At 34.4% G+C, this 19663-nt stretch overlaps 1 non-coding gene across 1 annotated transcript; it reads right to left on the reverse strand.

Annotated features, from left to right (window-relative positions):
• Nucleotides 1-18253: 18253 nt before the first annotated feature.
• Nucleotides 18254-18357, reverse strand: LOC113284755. The gene has a single exon (XR_003328371.1). It is a non-coding gene; the product is annotated as a U6 spliceosomal RNA (small nuclear RNA).
• Nucleotides 18358-19663: the final 1306 nt, after the last annotated feature.

A 19663-nucleotide genomic window follows, 5' to 3' on the forward strand; every position in this document is an offset into this window, starting at 1 on the left:
CCCCCCCCCTCCCCCTACATAATGATCCGTAAACCATATGTATTTGTAGTATGAAACTACACATTAATTCTCCCCCTTTTTGTAAATATAAATTGGCAAAGGTACGAAAACTAGTGGGATCTTCATGAAATTTTCATAGAGATACTTCATGACCAAAAGAAAATAACATACCAACTTATTTAGATGCAATCATATAGCCGAAGATAAATGCATTCATCAAGGAGTTTATAAAAATACAAGATAACCCCTACAATATTCCACAGCCGCACTCCCCACAAATATTTGGCAATTAAGCACAAGTTCAAAAAGAACTCTCCCATATAAAATGTCATTCCCGAAAGAACAACAAGAGCGACCTTAGTTTTACGAGAAAAGAAGGATTACTTTGGACATAACCAAATCACATGAGAACATGAATTTGTATCCAAAAACTCAATTGAATTAGTCATAGAAAATGATCAATTCAATTGGCCATGCTCGACATAAGAGAACTTATGGAGCAACACAATATATGTACAAAGATGTGGATCAGGGAAAGACCAATACTTCGGAATAAATAAAGATTCATTCTATTTTTCATCACTATTTGCAAAATGACATATAATATACTTAATCTTTGTAAACAAAGTTTATCCTTTCTTCCATAAAAAATGACATAAAAGGCTTAACTTTTGTATTAAAAGTTCATTCTATATTTTATCAATACTTTCATACCGACATAATAGAGATAACTTTTGAACAAGTATGGGACAGTCAAGGTTCATGGACGTAAACAACATATCCCATAACAATTTACAATATATGAAACCAATAAAGATTAATACTGCAAAATCAATCTTTGTTTTTAGAAGGTAGAATCAATCTTTTTCGCATGGATTTACACCAAGAATGGCTACTGTTGATGGTGGATTTTAAACAAAGGTCAAAATCATAGAGTCATGATACTGCATGTTTCTGACCCGGTTTCAGGAACGTATGTGACCATGTTTTAAGATCCGTAAACCGTTTCACGATCTCTGATCGAGTTCCTCTCAGAGCCATTATGAATATGATTCTCGAAAGGCCTCCCACTAGCTGAGCGTTCGATGTTGCGCATTTCATCATGCCCTATATGTAGAATAACATAATTGGGCGATTCTCCGTAAGATTGAGAGCAAAGATAATGCTTCTTGAACTGTCTTATTTTTATCACTTTTGCGGGTTACATTTTTCAACCAACTTTGGAATCAACTTTTCCTTTTAGTATTTTGCTGATGAGAAAGATAATGCTTCTTGTTTATTGGTTCCCATACTTGCCTCTCATTATCTTTCTTGCAAAAAATAATCTGTTACGAATACTTATAAATATTTTGTTTTATCATGTAGGATCAGAATCTCACAACAATAATATCTTAGCGAAATTATCAACAATACAACACAACAGCGTTGCAGAATAATTTTAGAAATGATATAATAAACGACAGCTAAAATCATGAGAAAGATGTGAGGGTCCTGCGAAAATTTGAGAGTTTGCGAGATTAAGATTTGTAAGATTGCGAGAATGTCGCAAGTCTTATCCGAAAATAAAGGACAGATTAGCTGTCATCCACTATGTATTTCCCTATAAATAGTCGTTCAGTTGTAAAGGAAGGGAGAGATCTTTTTTGAGTAAGAAACAAGTAAATAGGAGAGAGAAAGTCTAGAGAAGAGGTCATTCTTGATTCCTTTATCTTTTCTTGTAAGAACATTCAAAGATTGATCAATAAAATTAAGAGTGTAAATCTAAAATGAGTTGAGCAATAATGAAATCATATGAGGGGTGTAGTGTAGGATTTCTTGCAACTACAAGGGAGAATTGATATCTAAATATCACCACGTTGTCATCCATATGCGTAAACAAAAGAATAACAACACACCTCAACCTTTACCAGAGAAAGTTTGAAAACCGGTTTTAACTATTGCGAGCAAAAGTTGAAAACCGTTGAAACACATATGCTTTTATGCTAAACCAAAACCGATTCAACATATTGTGACTTTTTCACATATTGTTTCCATTAGAACCCCTCATAATCCTTTGATAAAGCCTACCTACTAGGGCTAGAACTTAATCCCGCTAAATCAAAAAGTCACCCAAACCATGAGGGTTCACCATATATGAGATCGAACATTAAGGTAGTAAAACCGAAAACATACATCTCATAATCATACATAGCAATAATATAACAGCATTAAAGCACAGGCTATGTAAACCAAAAACTATCACAAGAAAAATTACTCAAATCAAATAATTTTATTCATAATAAGATAGTTTTATTCATAATAGACTTTATTGAAAGAAATCGAAAACTACTGTCTATTTTTCTTAAAGAGGTTTAATCTTCGTTTATTTCCTGATAAGAACATTCTTTAGGACCAAGTGCATTTTGTCGCTCTTCTTCGATTTTTGATTCCTGATCCCAAAACTCTGATTCAAAATTCTGAATTCCTTTAAGAGTTTTTATGTCTTTTCGAGCAGTAAAAACCACTTGTTTTTGAAAGCAGTCAAGTTGTTTTCCTATGCTTCCAAGTTGAGTAAGAAGGATCTTCTTGTAAGAATTTGGTAAAATTCTTCCAACACCATCATATTGGGTTTGTATCCCAATCATTTGACTAATAATATTATTAGTAACATCATTAATGTTCAATCTATCTTCGAAGTCTTCTCCTCCAACTGATTCGCAGATTATGGTAATGATGCACGGAAAACCGAGATTCCTTTTGATACCAGAAGATGAGATAAAATCTGATATCTTGATCATTTGTCTGACAATGATTCCGCAAAGATCTATTTGAGTATCTTTTTTCATCATAAAGTAGATTAATTCTGCAAATGTCTTATCCCAGAGCGATTTATCTCTTGTACTTGCAAAGATGGTTGCTAAAGCAAGTTTACCGAAGACCCTAAGATAAAGGGGTATATCCTTTGTTGGTAGTCTATAATTTTACCATGCAACCTTATTTCCAATGGGGCTTGTTGAAATGGTATCGTGATCAATTTCAACTCCGGTAATCATGTGATTACTTTCCTCATTGTAGTCAATAACATTAGAAATAGTTTTTCGATTGACATAACAGATTTCTCTACCAACAAGAGTCACAAAACTGAGTTTTTTGTGATCAATATTGTGAATATTGGCATAGAAACTCTTACCATATCAGGTGAATATTCTTCAAGGCCGAAAAGATTTGCCCAGTTTCGTTCTTGAACAAAATTCACAAAGTCCTTGAGTCGGACATCAGGATTAAACTTCTTTTCAGTCGTGAAATCCATTCCCTTGAGTGTTTCATACTTTTTAAAGCAAGAGCTGTCAACAAATATTGTAAGTTCATGCTTGTCATCAATACTGTTAGGAAATCTGATTTCTTCTATATCCTTAATTTTGATCTGTTTATTGTCGGATTTAGTTCTTGACTTCCCTCTTCTCATACTTGCGAAAATATGTGAAACTCTAGTTACGGTATTGAGCAATCTTCCCCAATATGTTCGAATACATAGCAAGAGGTTATCTTTTATAGGAATATTTGTCAACAAAAACCAGAAATAACTAGTTTTAGGAAAAACATCCAAAATTGGAAATCGTGGCTTGTGGGAAAACAATTCTGATTTTGTATCTAGGTATTTCTTTTGGAAAACCGGTTTTCTATGGACTGGATCTTTAGCTTGAGTTGATTCCAACTTTTTTTCCAATAATCTGTGTACTCTTTTATTACCATGTGATAATATTACTTGAAGTTTACTAGAGTATACAGAGGAGAATTTTGAACAAAATATGATCTTTGTGAGAAATATCATTAGAATCAAAAACCATATAATGTTTCAAAAGCTCACTTGCTTCATTAAAACAGTTGTGAGGTGCATGAAGCAATCTATTGTTAATAGAATTATTAACCGAAAACTTATTCCTTGAAGGAATACATATTTTCCAATGTCGCATCCTAGAGAGTGAATCATTGCCAGAATTATATCTGAAAATGTACACATATATACTTTGGTAGTCTGACCAAAATATATATAAGGTTCCAGATTTAATAGGAAGACAATGTTCGTGGTTCACACAAATCATAAAAGGAATCTTATTCATTTTCAGGATACAACCTGTTACATAGGTCTTAGTACCATTGTTACTCAACCAAATGATATACAGTCCTATGTTTAACAAAGGAACCTGTAAGTCACTCAAGACATACATAAGCATTATTCCTAACAGATTTAGGAATAGAAGTATTACACACTTCATACGTGATCACCACCACGAACTTGTAAAGCACTCAAATCCTGCGATTACGTTAAATGAATCGGACATAGATTCAATTCTTATAGGTTGGATCGCACCAAACACAGATTGTTAGATCTTTTCATGTTTGCCTGCTCTGATACCCATTGAAAAGGCAAGGGTACCCAAATATACCTCAAGCTAAAACTTTTCCTACTTATAAGTCTTTTCTCCGAAAGTGATTGTCTATGGACTGAGTCGAGACAATGCAACTAATCGGTTCACACTTCGTGTGATCGTCTATGTGTACGAGATCGAGACAATACAACAACGAAGTATGTCTACTTGATATAAAGGTTCGGACTTAACCAAACACAATAAGATTGCTTATCAAGTAAATAGGAATTAACGTTTGTGTAATTTATTTTAATTATAATAAAAATAATTGTAATGCAGAAAATAAAAGTAAATGACACAGCAAAATTTTGTTAACGAGGAAACCGCAAATGCAGAAAAACCCCGTGACCTAGTCCAGAATTGAATACTCTCAGGATTAAGCCGCTACACAAAATTACACCTAACTTCGTATAGTTGAGACCAAGTATCTAAATCTATAGTATACCTAGTTCTGTATGTATTCCCACGCCTACGACTTGTGAATAAGTCATGTACTTGGAACAATACCTTTGGTTCGTATTCCAAACAGTAAAGGAACAAGAAATCTGTTTGGTATCAACTCTATTCAACCAAGTGATATGAGTCAGACAAAGGCTCTTCCGTTTATCTTAACATAAACTCCTTCGTCGGGTTTAAATCTATCTTATGTTCAATCACCCAAAGGTAATCGGTTAAGATTAAGCCAATCAACACCTTTAATCCGAAGAATCGTGTTTATGCCGATCTACTCAATTAATCAATCTAATCTACCACAAGGATAAACCGATTATTATTTGGATCCTCTTTTCCCAAAAAAGTATTGTGCACACCAAAGATTATAAAACCCAAGTCAAATCTTCAATATCTTCTTTTTCTTAAAATCTTCTTAAATCTTCAATAAACACCTGCACACAATCACTTGAATCTCTTGTGATCAATCACGCACAGAACAGAGTCTGTTAACAATGGATTATCACAAGATCATCTTTAGAACTAACAACAGTCTAAAGATGTATGTCGGAACTCTGAACTAGTTTGAGTGAATCTTATATCAGAAGAGAAGATTCTCAAGAATAAACAAACTAGGTGCAATCATATTTCAACCACCGTTAGTCAATCAAATCAATCGAAAACAAAGATAAACCGCAATTATCTAGTTTACCACCAACGGGTCGTGCTAGAGCTTCTCAATCCCAAAGAAGACTTTAAAACGAGCGGCCGTAAGAGATTTCACCTAATTAGATTACTTTCCTCTCCGATAGGCGGCTACACCAGTAACAAAGAAAAAAGAGGAAGTGTTTGCTAGAAATGCAAACTTCGTGTATTTATAGACAAGGAAGTTTGGACACCAAGGAATTTCCGAAATCGAAAATATTCTCTAGATATTCATAAATGCACAGCTTCTGTTTTCATAATTCCTGGAAATGCTCTGTCCAAAAATACAATCGAAATCTCTCGGAAAATCTAATTAGTAAATGCACATTACTAATTCCATAATTTTCCTACAAAGTTAAATTAATAACCTTAATTAAAAGATTCTTAACTTACTTGTGTTTCGATCCTGGGATTATCTTCCCTTAACCTTTAAGGAATATCTTTGAACAATTATAGAAATAAACATTCTCAGCATGTGTTCAAAGTTTATCGACATCTTTACTTTGTAAGTTCTCTTTCACACTTACAACCTTGAAACCGATTTTCCACACTTTCAAACAAGTTTAGAATTGGTTCATCTGAATTTCAAGAACTATGTGATTGATCAAACCAACATTCAATCACAATCATGGGTTTACGGTTCTACCAAATCAAGTTTCGGTTCTACCTCTATGTGAGTACTACGCATAGTCACACTAGCTTTCCAAATATTCGGTTGACTAGGTACTACGATCGGTTCCCCAGATATATATGGTATTAAACTCATATGTGTTGCACATGTCCATAGGATCGGTTCCCCCTTCTGCTATAAACCTTGTTGCACCCCATACAAGGATCGGTTCCCTATTGCACTGCACCCCTTGGTTCGATTCCCTTTCCTTCACTAGGATCGGTTCCCTACCCCCAACAAGGATCGTTTCCCTTTCCCCAACAAGGATCGGTTCCCTTTCCCCAAACCACATACAATCCGATCTTACCAGGTGATTACTTAAGATTGGTTTTACTAATAAAAGTTATACCAATACAAAAGTCAGGACTTTGTGAATAGTTCTACCAAGAACACAACAAGTTGTGAGCGGTTATACTCTATCACACATATTGGTTTTTTATAGGATATGCAATGAATAATAAAACCAATAACTCCTGGAAATTTAATTTTCGGTTCACGAAACAAGTTTATGAACTTACTTCCTTAACAAATGTAAACATTGTTCCCTATGATGAAATACTCACCTTATACCCATACATAATCACAATAGCATTCAAATGATTATGGCGATGTCTTATCTACAAAGTTTAATGGTTAAGCAGTAAACCTCGTATTGTATTCCTTAATACTATGTCTATATAGAGTTCAAATATGCTTCGCATTTATGTTTTCAATATGCACGACTTGAAAGATACGTTAGGGAATAAAACGGTTCAAGTCAAATATCACTAACCTCAAGTGGAAGGATGATTGTTGTCGTTGTAGCTCCTTGCTTCTTCACATTTTCAAGACTTCACAATACTTGTAATGTCTCATATCCTAATACTTTCAAGCTAACATATACGAAGTTTAACTCTATTACATAATCAAGCGACTCTTAACATGAGTTTTGATTCACTAAAATATGACAACCAAACTTGACATACCAACGCCTGGTGGGTTCAACCGAGCAATGCTCTAACAACTATGATTTTAAATAGGGAATTGCATCCTTCTTATGATGATGATGATAATAACTTAATGCTAGAAGAGCATGTCTACTCCAAAAATGTTGATATGGAATCTTCTGTTACTGAAACTTTAGACTCTGTTGCCGCGACTTTGACAAATGATGTTTTTTTCTGAAATTTTGGATGATGATACTGAATTAGGGCTTGAACAGTTCTGTGATGGTGATCATGATGCACAATTAGTGCATGACTTAGGGAAGGTTGACTTTCATGTTGAAACAATTGATCTTATGCATGAAAATAATTTTGATACGTCTAAATCCCTGCCTATGTCAAAATGTGTAGTGTCTTCTGATTTTCTTATGCATGAGATGGAGACTTTGAATAATCAGGATTCTGAATTGGGGTTTGTTGAATTTTTCAATGAAAATGTAACCATGCTACTGTACTTGTAGATGACTTAGAAGATGTTAATGTGACTGATAATAATGGTACTCTTGGTCTCATACATATGAGCGACATAGATGTGCATACTTTCCTGCATAAGTCACAGACTGAGACTCTTCCACCCAAACCTAGATTTTGCATGTAAAGATATTGTAAAACCAACTTTTCTAAGAGTATGTAATCTAGGATTGGGAATGTGTGCCTCCCAATCCCTCTTGGACTATTTTGCATCCAAATATAATACATTTGATGAGCCACAGTTGGAATGCATTGATGTTTCTTTGCCTGTCCCTAACCAAGTCCACTTTGAATTAGATCCTGTGCATGCAGCACCCCTAAAATTGCAAGATTTTGTGCTCAAAAACACATCTGTTAATAACTTCTAGTTTAGGATAACTCGTTTACTTATACAGCCTTACTTGCACTGTCATGTTATATATGTGTAAGACTGTTGATGTTTCTGCATGTTATTTTTTGGTTCGATCCTCAGCTCTTTAAGTTGTATATTTATGGTGAATCACGTGTATATATAATTCAGTAGGTAATTTTTCTACCTCGAGTCAGTTGAGTCTTATTTTTCTTATCCTATATATATTGTGCTAATCCAATATGCTATCAGCTGAGTTCTTATTGGATTCCAGTATTGAATAATGGAGTTCTAAATTTGTTGTTCGCCGACATATGGTAATCTCTTTCCCTTTCTCTACTCAGCATGGTCCTTATGGTATGTTGTTGTTATAATTCTGATTATCTTTAGAAACATCGAGGACAATGTTTAGTTTAGGTTTGGGGGTGAAAAGTAGACACCATAAGATTGTCATTGTGTCATAGTTGAATATGAACTTTGCCATGCATATACATAAAAAACTTTAAATAAAAAAATGAATAAATAGTTGAGCTCATCTATATTGATTTGTGATGCCTGCACATATCTATTATATTAGGGTTATTGATCTAGATGATGAGGTACAAGTTTGATATATTTCTGATTCTATCACAGTAACATTCGAGTGCAATTTACTAGTTTTGAAACTTTTTGAGAATGTGATATGAAGCTTGCACTTGCACGGTCTATCAAGCATGTATAACGTCTGATTTGCGTAATCCAGTAGGCTGCCAATCATCTAGAATACTGATGCTGCCTTTTGTTATAATGTTAATGTAATGTATCTTTTTGTTTTATGTAAATCCGTTGTATCGTCGTTGTACCTTCTTGTCTTCGTGACTCTTTCATTCTAAAAAAAAAAATTCAGAAAACTTCAACAAAAAAAAGGAAAAAAAGGAAAAAGCAAAAAAGAATCTTAATAAATAAATGATAAGAAAGTTTGCTATCTTTCATTACATAAAGTCAGTATTTATTGTTTCAAAGTCTTCAAAGTAAATAGTCAGTCAATGAGTATGTTATAATTAGTCTTTGTATATGTATTGTAAATAGTCTTGTAATGAGCAAAGTAGGTTGTAACTAGCTTGGCTTTAAATCGGTTCAACTATCTCTTAGTATTGGCATTCATGACTTCGGTTGATAAATCAGTTGTTAGGCATGCTCACTATAGAATTACACCTTACACTCTTATCACATGTTAAATATTTGAACTCTTGGTTTTCAAAATATTTTTTGTGCTAGAATCAATGTGTGTCGTTTGTACCTTTGAAATTTATATTTACATATCCATTTTGTTGTGAACTAATCTCAGAATTGAAGGTGACACATTTTATACAAGGTGAGGTCTCTTTTGACCTAGAACTTTGTGGGTATGTCTAAGAAAACCCTCATGATAATTCAACTCGTCCACTAAGGAAACTTAGTGGTTTAAAAGGCTTATTGCATTCGCTAAATGAAATCGAGAGACCAACGACAGTAGCGCATGTAAGATTTTCTTAGTTTTTGTTTTACTCGAGGTCGAGCAAAATTCAGGCTTTGGGGCGTGATCGGTGCCTAATAATGTATTATTTCTAGATCATTTTGTTGCCTTTTATCATATCCCAAGTGTTTTACTGTCCCATCTTAAGTCAAATTATGTATTTTGCGTCTCAAGGCATCAATAATATTTTTTGTTGTGGATATTGATATTTTTTGTTTTTTGTAGAATTGATAAATATGGGGAGGTCCATAAAGTGAGTTGAAGAAGAAGACTGGAGTTGCAAAGATATTACGGAAAGAATAAATGCGAAAGATGGCTAAGAAGTTGAAGGAAAATGAGCTGTGGATTGCATTATATAATTAATGGGCCAAAGTATATGATGATTTTTTACTCACGCATCACGATTTTGAAAGTGCAACACCAGTCTCTAACACCAATTACATGTGTCCTTAACCTAGTAAGAATCCAAACATCCCCTTACCCATCCTCATTTCCAAAAAAAATTTCTTTTCTTTTCTCTTGCACAACCGACAATCTCACTTTCCCATTCCTTCCTCTCTGTAAACCCATCCTTTGCTTCTGCCAAACCCATACCTCCACTAGCACCGCCAACCATTCCTCTTCCCCATTCACAGTACAGAAATACCAACTCCCTGATCGGTATTGTTGAAAACTCAAATGCATCACCACACTTATCAATTTTTTACTCACAGTAACCTATCAATAGGTTGAAGATTTTCTATGAAGTTGGGGCTTTCTTGTTTTCTACAACTATATTCATGGAAGCCCATACCTTGTCACCAATAGATGCCGGTGATGAAATCTCAGCATGAAATCGATGAGTGGGTGATAACAATTTTAATACTGATTTATGTGATTTGGTAGTAGGAATTGATTGATTGGATTGGAAAAAATTTCTATTGAAAAAACGGGGGTCTAACAACAATACCTAATATTTCGTTTAGGCAATCTGTATGGACTAACTCCAATATGACTTCCTAGAGAATCAACTAGACAGCCAGAATCAATCAAATAAAATATATCCAAGAGTTATTCTCAGTTTCTCAAATCAATCTGCAATCAAACAGATAGAAATCCATGAGCCGGATTAATATGAGAAAAAACTTAAACGGTACCAAGGACCAATGTTCAAGTGCGAATCAATTTATATCAACAACCAAAGGTTGGATTATTTAATTGATTGAACTACGCATAACCTGTGAAATTTCAATTACATAAACATATAATGCTGAAAAGAAATAACACGGGCACCAGAAGTTTTGTTAACAAGGAAACCGCAAATGCAGAAAAACCCCGGGACCTAGTCCAATTTTAAAACCACATTGTATTAAGACGCTACAGACTCTAGCATACTACAAATTAAATTCGGACTGCAATGTAGTTGAGCCCTAACCAATCTCACACTGATTAAGATATATTCGCGTTCCTTACGCCTCTGAATCCCAGTGGGACTCTACGCACTTGATGCCCTTAGATGATCTCACCCACAACCAAGAGTTGCTGACCCAAAGTCGAAGACTCGATAAACAAATTTGTCTCACACAGAAAAGTCTATTGAATAGATAAATTTGTCTCCCATAGAAATACATACGAGTTTTTGTTTCGTGTTTTGATAAATCAAGGTGAACATGAACCAATTGATACATCAGACTTATATTCCTGAAGAACAGCCTAGTAATATCAATCACCTCACAATAATCTTATTCGTGTGGAAGCGAAACAAGATATTGTGGAATCACAAAGAATGAGATGAAGAGCTTTGTGATTATTTATTATATCTTACCCATCGAAGATAAATCTCGAGAAAATCTTAGAGAAAATAGTACTCAAATACGATAAAATAAAGTAAGATCAGAATACGCAACTACACGGAAAATTGTTGGATTTGACTTCAGAATCCCAATGAATTCTTTAGGTCTTTAACCTATAATGGTTTTAGAAAAAACTAGGTTAAAGGAGAATCGACTCTAGTCACAACCAGTATCACACAAGAGGTGTGGGGATTAGGTTTCCCAGTTGCTAGAGTTATCCCTTATATAGTCTTCAAATCAAGGTTTGCAATCAATGTTACCTTGGTAACAAAGCATTCAATATTCACCGTTAGATGAAAACCTGATTAGATTCAAGCCAATATTTTTCAACCGTTAGATTGTCTTAGCTTGTTACACATATGTGAAATGTACCTTCATTTAGATATGGATAACCGTACCTAAACGTGTACACTTAGTTGGCTCAACAATAGTTAACCGAAGTTAGCCATATAAACACTTTCATATCAACCTTATTCATATTTATCACAACTAGTTCAAATGACTCAAATGAAACTAGTTATGGAGTTGTTCAATTTTTTATATTGTCATATAAGTATACAAGATACAATTAAAGCAAAATCGGTTTCGATTCACTTGAATCGATTATGAACATTATAGCCACGATTTGCAAAAGATTGCATTCCTTATTATATAAATGTATTAGTTCATGAGTAAACAAATTTTAGAACATAACCCACTCAAGTATGCAAACGGGTACGCATACCCTAGTAGCCAGACTTGGTATGAGTTCGCCAGTATGCGAAAAAGTACGCATATTTTCGTACATGACCAATCTCGGTGTAATTCCCGGACCTGAACTGTTATGTCGATACGCATACGGGTATGCATACTATATTTCCTGGACTTCAACTTTCAAACTAATAAGCATACGGGTATGCATACTATGGTTCCCGGACCTGGATTATATTTGCAACAGTACGCATAAAGTGTTATATGCAATCAAAGGTTAATTGTTTTAAACTCCATTTCATCATTCAAACATTCTCGGAAGACGGGAATAGCTATCTCACACAAACTATTAGCTTTAAAGCAATTTTCAAGTGATCAAATAATCAATACAAAACATTCCGCGTCTACATCAAATGACCGTCTCACACAAATCATGTAAGATGTTACCAGGAGATTTTCACATGATCATCTTTTGACTTTCGTCAATAATAAATGATGAAATTGGTTAAATCAAAATCTTACCAACACATATTTCGAGAAATATGTAAGCGGGTTAAACTCAGCTCGAAATATCAAATGTGTATAAAATAAAATCTATATAGCTATACGAAATTTTTTATCTATAGGAGATATAATAAAAATAGACTTCTGAGTGATAGATGATTTCGAGTCTCCACATACCTTTTGTTGATGAAGTTCCACAAGATCCCCTTAGTAGTTCTTCTTCTTCAATCGATGAATGTCGTGAAGTCTAAAGCTCAACTACACATTCTATCGTAATCCGAGACTTAGCTATAAGTAGACTAGGAATCAAGACTTATAGTTTTGACAACTAAACTTCACAAACAAGCTTGAGATAACAACGCTTGCGAGTTCGACCGAGCAGTGCTCTAACATCCATAAATTGGGGGGAGTATGTATTTTAAAACTTAAGCCCGGAGTAGCCGGTGCACCAAGTTGTAGAATTAAATTAGGTTTTCTATTTTCATTTTTTTCATGTTTTAGATTCTTATTGTGATGGAGATGAAACCATCTTAATAAATAGAATTACTTGGTTTGATTTAATTGTTCTCCATGAATTTATATGGAAGAACATGATTTAATTTTTGAATTCATGGCAGTTACTTTCACCTTGTATGTCATGCATCCTTCGTAGTTTGATCAATTTATTTTTATGTATTCAGGCTCAATGTAAACTGATTTAGTTCAATTTGTGATTACCTATGCCTTAAACGGATAGGTAATTCTAGGAATTGACATTTTTGTTGCTGAGATTAAGTCATCATATTTATTAGTGATTTATCACATCTTCAAGGTGGTTTAAGGCTAGAACATTTATAACTTCTTTATTAAAAGAGAACTAGTATATTGAATTAGGGAGTTGTAAGTATTTAGGTGGCGGATTCGAAAACCATAGATATCTTTATCTTTGATTTTGTTTTATATCTTAGTAGAATCATTCATATTCTCGTCACATCGACAACCCTTCATCTTTAAATTAGTACTAGTAAAACCTTAGAAATTTAGATTCACCAATCCAATTTCTCGTAGAATCGACCCGTATTTGCCATTGTCTGTGCATTAGACGCCGTGCGCTTTCTGTTATAATAGTAGGTTTCTAATCCTACCAATCAACAAAGTTTGAGACGTACAAAACGTCGATGATTTTATCTATCTTGTTGATGGAGTGACGCTCAACAATTAAACAAGATCAGGATACCCAAGCTATCAAAAGAAGATCATGGCTTCATGAATCCCTATGAAGTCTTTTTAATTATTAAACCCTTAAGAGAGTTTTAGGAAGAAGACGACTCTAGCTACAACTAGGACATACCAAGAGAAGCAATGTCGGGATCCAAAGATCCCAGTTGCTTGAGGTTCCTCTTTTATATACTTTCAAAGAATAGGTTGCTTTAGGTTGAAGCTAAGATGACTTTGGAACCAAGCAATAAATATACACCGTTAGATGAATCTTTGGAATCTGAGTTACATAAACAAGATATACACTCAGGTTAGGTGAAACTGTAATCGAACCGTGTATAAGGACTATGTTCAAGGTGGTTAGCCGAAACTAGCCGATTTGAACTTATAAGCTTAATATTCATTTTCATAAATACTTAAGACTTAACTCTAAGCAAAATCAAGTGATCAAATATGTCTATAGTGTTTTAGAGATTATTCAAATACAAAAGATTTAAGAAAAATAACTCATGTGCATAAGAATTTAATCGACATGGAAAGTAGGTGTACATAGTACAAATACCAAAGTCATTCGTGAGTCAGTTGAGTCACAGTACGTGTATCGGTTTGCATGCTACAAATACTACCAAGTTTCGGAGTTACACAAAAAAAATTGGGTACGTGTACCAGTTCGCATACCATAAACACTTACCGAGTTCCACAGTTAACATAACAATTCAGGTACGTGTACCAGTTTGCATATCTTTAGACTTTAACTGATTCTGGAGTCCACAAAGTTTTTCTGGTACGTGTACCGGTATGGATACCAAACTGGTTCCGTAAACACAGTTCCTTCACGGTTTGCACACAGGTATGTGTAACGATCTGATTCATGAGTTAGCATATTATATTCGACATACCATAAGAATATGCATACCAAAAATATGTATGTCGACATACAACTACTCTGTTATGTGTACGAGTACATGTAATACTATTCCGAATTTATAACAGTCTTCCCAGTTTCTAAGACTGAAGTCATACTGTCTTACATCCGAATTTACGGTAGTTTTATATTTTTATCTAAATCGATTCGAAACATTACAAAATAACATCAATGGCACATATCATTGTTCCAGGATATTTCAGAATGATAAAACTTGAATCACGATTTTGAACAACAAATTGTTCCTTGATCTAAATTCATCAAGTATGAACAAATGTTCATTAAGCTTAGTCATTATATTTCGAGAACTAATTACCAAGATAAACTTGACTCGAAATTCTTGTTTATGCATGATATTCTAGTTAGTAATGTGACATAGTCTCATAAATAGAAAGATGAATATAACTTGAGATATAGGTGGTTCAATCTTTACTTACCATTTGTTGAAGAAGTTCTCCAAAAGTTTCGGTTGATCTTCGCCTTTAAATGGTAAAACACAATGATAACTACCGTGATGTGTATCTCTACTACACTTATATCCTAATTCGAAACTTAACTAATTATAGACTAGAAATCAAGATAAAGTTTTGATAACAAGATTGCGGTAGCAACACTTGTGAGCTCAACAGAGCAATGCTATAACAACTAGTAGTTGGCGAACCTGGTTCACGAACCATTTCCAACTGAGTTCGGTAGTCTATTAAGGTTTACGAACCCGGTTCACGAACCGTTGCACCATGACTCGTGAATAAACCTACGGATTACGAACCGCTCTACCACCTGTCCCAGTTTATATTTTAGCAAATGCTCAAAGACTTGTTTTTAATATGTTTAGCATTTATAGAACTCTCTTAAACACTTCGAAGACTTCATTGATCATTTAAACACTTATGTGTGTGCATCATGGTTACAATCTTAGGTGTTTAAATTAACAAAAAATTGTTTTTAGTTCTTTGGATAAGTTTCCAAACCGAACCACCATTATACACGTTTCCAGAACCGCTCTGTATAGTCTTCTATTGTATTTATCAAGAATTGTGTTCACTTGATTCTCAAGTTATCTTAGCTTGAATTTTAAGAAAACTCTGGTCTTGGAAAAACTATAAATAGAGATGATCTTTCGACTGTGAAATTCAATCCCTGGCACTTTGTATCCTAGTTGATTCTAGATTCGTCCTCTATTGACCTAGATTTCCTTTGGGAAACATAATTGGGTCTACGACAAAAAGACTTCACTTTGGGGATTCGTGAATCTAGGTCCGACTATCTTTACCTCGGTAGTTCATGTATCCTGATCCTTCTTTTTTGTTATCAAGGTTTTCATAATCTCTTTCAGGAAACATATATAGTAATCATAAAGTTCTTTTCTTTTTAGACTTTGTGATTCCTCAAGATAGATATCTGAAAACTAATCTTAATTGATTTTTCGAAGATTGTTCTTCAGAGGTGATCAAAATCTAGACTGCTCTTTAGGAGTCGTACATTTCGGATTTGTGAGGTTTGCCAGCTTTGTATATTGCAAACAGATTTCCGCACCTTGATCTTTGATCTAAACGGGTTGAGTCTCAACTACACTCCAGTCTGAAGTATTATAGTGGGCTAATGTTTGTAGCAGCTTAATACAGTTGGTGTTCAATTCTGGATGAAGTCTCGGGGTTTCCTACTATTGCGGTTTCCTCGTTAACAACAATTTTGGTATCTTGTGTTTTTCTTTTTTCGCATTCTATTGTTTATCTTTATAATTGGATTTACACAAGTTTGTACGTATTCAATCTAAATATACATCTCCACTTAATTGTAATCGATTACAAGACTTGTTTGTACAAGTTTAATCACTTGGAAAAATTCCGATTAGATTATCTGGATACAACTAAATTGATCTTGGATATTGATTTTTGAGATCGTCTAAGTACTCTTCTTAAAATCGGGTTCACAAACTCTGTGTATATATACATACTGGTTGAGTAGAGGTTGCTGTAAAACTCTCTATATACATATTTCCAAGGATATTTCAGCTGTTCTACCTGCTATTGTATTCAGTTTTGTCTACACAGGTTCCCGAACGAAAAAGTTGGGTGTATTTGGTATTTCCCACATTTTCAAATATCTTCTAATTTACTCCAAGGACTGCATACCGATTGAATAATGCTTAACTTCCACAAATTTAGAGAAAGTCTTCTAATACCGATCCAATGGCTATCCTCAGTATAGAAATTCTTTTTTAATAAAAGAAGTCTCTGGACTCCATTGGCTTAATGAGAGGCTATATTTGCCCACGTTAAACTTGTATTGTTTAGCAAAGAAATTAAAAGTATCAGGTGAATTTTCTAAAAAAAAATCTCAGTTTTCCAGTTATACTCGTCAGCTTAAACTTCCAAACCAACCAAAATGCTTTGACATTCCACCTGCTATTTTGTTCCATCCATTATGAGAGTAGTGAACTACTACTGATATTCCTAAAGAGCAAAACTCACCCTTTGGAGACTGACCAACTATAGGATATTGATAAGACGCTTGAACCTTTGGAGAATGAATTGGAATATCTAGTGATGTTGTAGAATTATTCGGCATAAAGAAAGATGTACAAAAAGTACTCCAAATAGAACCTTCACTACCTTTGAGAATACAAATAAATCTTTGCTTTGAGTATGAAGAAGTTATCATAATCTTCGAGTAGTTTCCATTTTTTTAGAGAGCATCTCAACAAGGAGTATCACTTGATGAAATCTTCGGGACCATTTTTGATTTGTTTGAATCTTTGCCGCCTCCAAAGTGATGATGGAAATCTAACTAACGGTATCAAAGGGGATTTTTTTTTTCTTTTGATAAGAAAAGCCTTCGATTAACTTAAAAATCAAAACAAACTTGGTGCTGATAATTTTGAGCATAGTTGCTCAATCTATCCTGATCTAAAAGATGAAAAATACAAGACGGAGGGTAACCCACATAGTTACAGGTAGTTGTTGCATTAGCAGAAGCAGTAGCTAATGCAATTGTTGCCTGGTTTGCAGAGTTACTAACTGAAGAGTAAATAAAATGTCTTGAAAGAGGAGAGAAAAATAAATTATTTGGAGTTCTATTTTCCCACATAGCTTTAGCTTGCCAATGCATACTACTTGGGAGATCCGAAATGAGTCTGGTGAGGTTGGTGTTGTTAGCTTCAATGTTGATGGTGGTAGCTTGAAGTTGTAGACCCCATTTCCACCCCTAGAGAGCCGCTAGCACCTCTCCAATATCATTGTTCAGCGCCGTGAAACCCAGAATCTTCACTTCCCTGCAATAACCCAAAGAATATCTCAGAAGATCCGATATTGTTTCCTTTGTACCTCTCTAAAATTTCCAAATCTTTTGATTTACCATTGACAATCCAAGATAACTCAAAAGATTTTCGTTCCAGTAGAATAATTGAAGAGAAGACCTTGATCTCAAACACCAATAAAAGAATAAAATAAAATAAAAAGTATAAACTAAGAAAAATCAATAACATAAAGAAACTCCACTAGCCAATAAATCCTGATCCCAGAAGAAACATGATAAACATACATCAATGTTTTTCGAATTACAAAACGTACCCGCTGCCGGTTCTCAGCAGTCAATTTTTTTTTGGGCCATTTCCCGATTTGTGTGTCATCCTTGTGCGGGGCCATACTAATCTTCACTTTATCATTCCAATTTTATTGTATGCACCGGAAGGGAATAGTTAGCCGTAGAGAATGTCAATGTCACTTTCAGTGAGAAATAAAATTGTCAGAGAGATAGAAACAGAAGGTGTGTACTGTCAGTTATGTGTATCCGACAGTTCGGCTAAGTAAAAGTTATTCTGTCAGCTCCGTCCAAGAGTCCAAGACAGGCAAGGAACAGTTACAGTGTCAGTTCTTGGGAACTGACATGATTTGGGACGGACTTTACTACTTTGGGTACTTTTGGTAGATAATGTGACCACCAGCTCCATCTTCTTTTTTGAAGCATCCACCAGCCACAGTGGTTCAGTCGGAGTTTGAAAAATAAATAAAAAAAATAAATTTGTCCTAATAAGTGAATCGATTACTGAATTCTGCTCTCCCGGGATCATTTTTTTTTCTTATTATTCTATCTTTCTTTTTTTTTTTTCTTTTTTTTTATCTCCCTCTAACAAAAATCTTATGAAATCATGCAAGAAAACACATAAAAGAAGAAAGGGAAAACAACTTTCACGGAAATAGAGGGGTTGGGCCAAATTTTCTGTAGAAGACAAGCCTCAAAATAAAAAGATTATACAAACCCTTCCTTCAGACTCAGTAGTGCTTCACAAGAAATAAAAACTCTTCCACGGCAGCGCAAGGATAAGAAATGCAGCTTATTCTGGCCCGAGGCTAAACCAAATTATTGATATCTAATCTGTGAAGTTGTCTTAGTTAATTTGTTGCTCGATAGCGACCTTGATGGTGCAGTCATATTCTAAACATGCTTATCAAAGCTTGCTGCACAAGTCGAATTGTGTTAGATATGTACATCTAATATCATTGTGCTTCCAAAAATGGTGTAAATTAGATGTAGAAATATTAACCCTATACGGTTAATAGTCGTGCGGTCGTCCTTCCTCTACGCACTGTGTAGAGCATCGTATTCCTTCTTCTTCCGAACCCATTTCCATCTAAAAGAACGTTGATATTTACCTGCGGTAAAAGAGCAAGGATGTAAGAATGCAACATAACTTCATATCCCTTGTAAATGTCAATGGAAGTAACTGAACTGTTATATAAGAATGCAAGTTGGTGATGATTCGGCCGACATGTTTCCCCATCCACAAAAATGATAAAATTAAAGAAGCAAAACACAAAATACTGCACAATACGAACCATAGAAAATGATACTGAGTAGAAGCTTTGAAAATTACTAATAGATATTTGAAATCCAAAAATCACTCATATAACATGTCAAAGGCATTGTCACAATGTCGTCTACCTTATCAAGTTTCCATGAACGACATACAAATATTTTCAAATATGCCAGACAAAAATTATC

This window comes from Papaver somniferum, chromosome 5 (genome assembly GCF_003573695.1).
Source record: "Papaver somniferum cultivar HN1 chromosome 5, ASM357369v1, whole genome shotgun sequence".
NCBI lineage: Eukaryota > Viridiplantae > Streptophyta > Magnoliopsida > Ranunculales > Papaveraceae > Papaver > Papaver somniferum.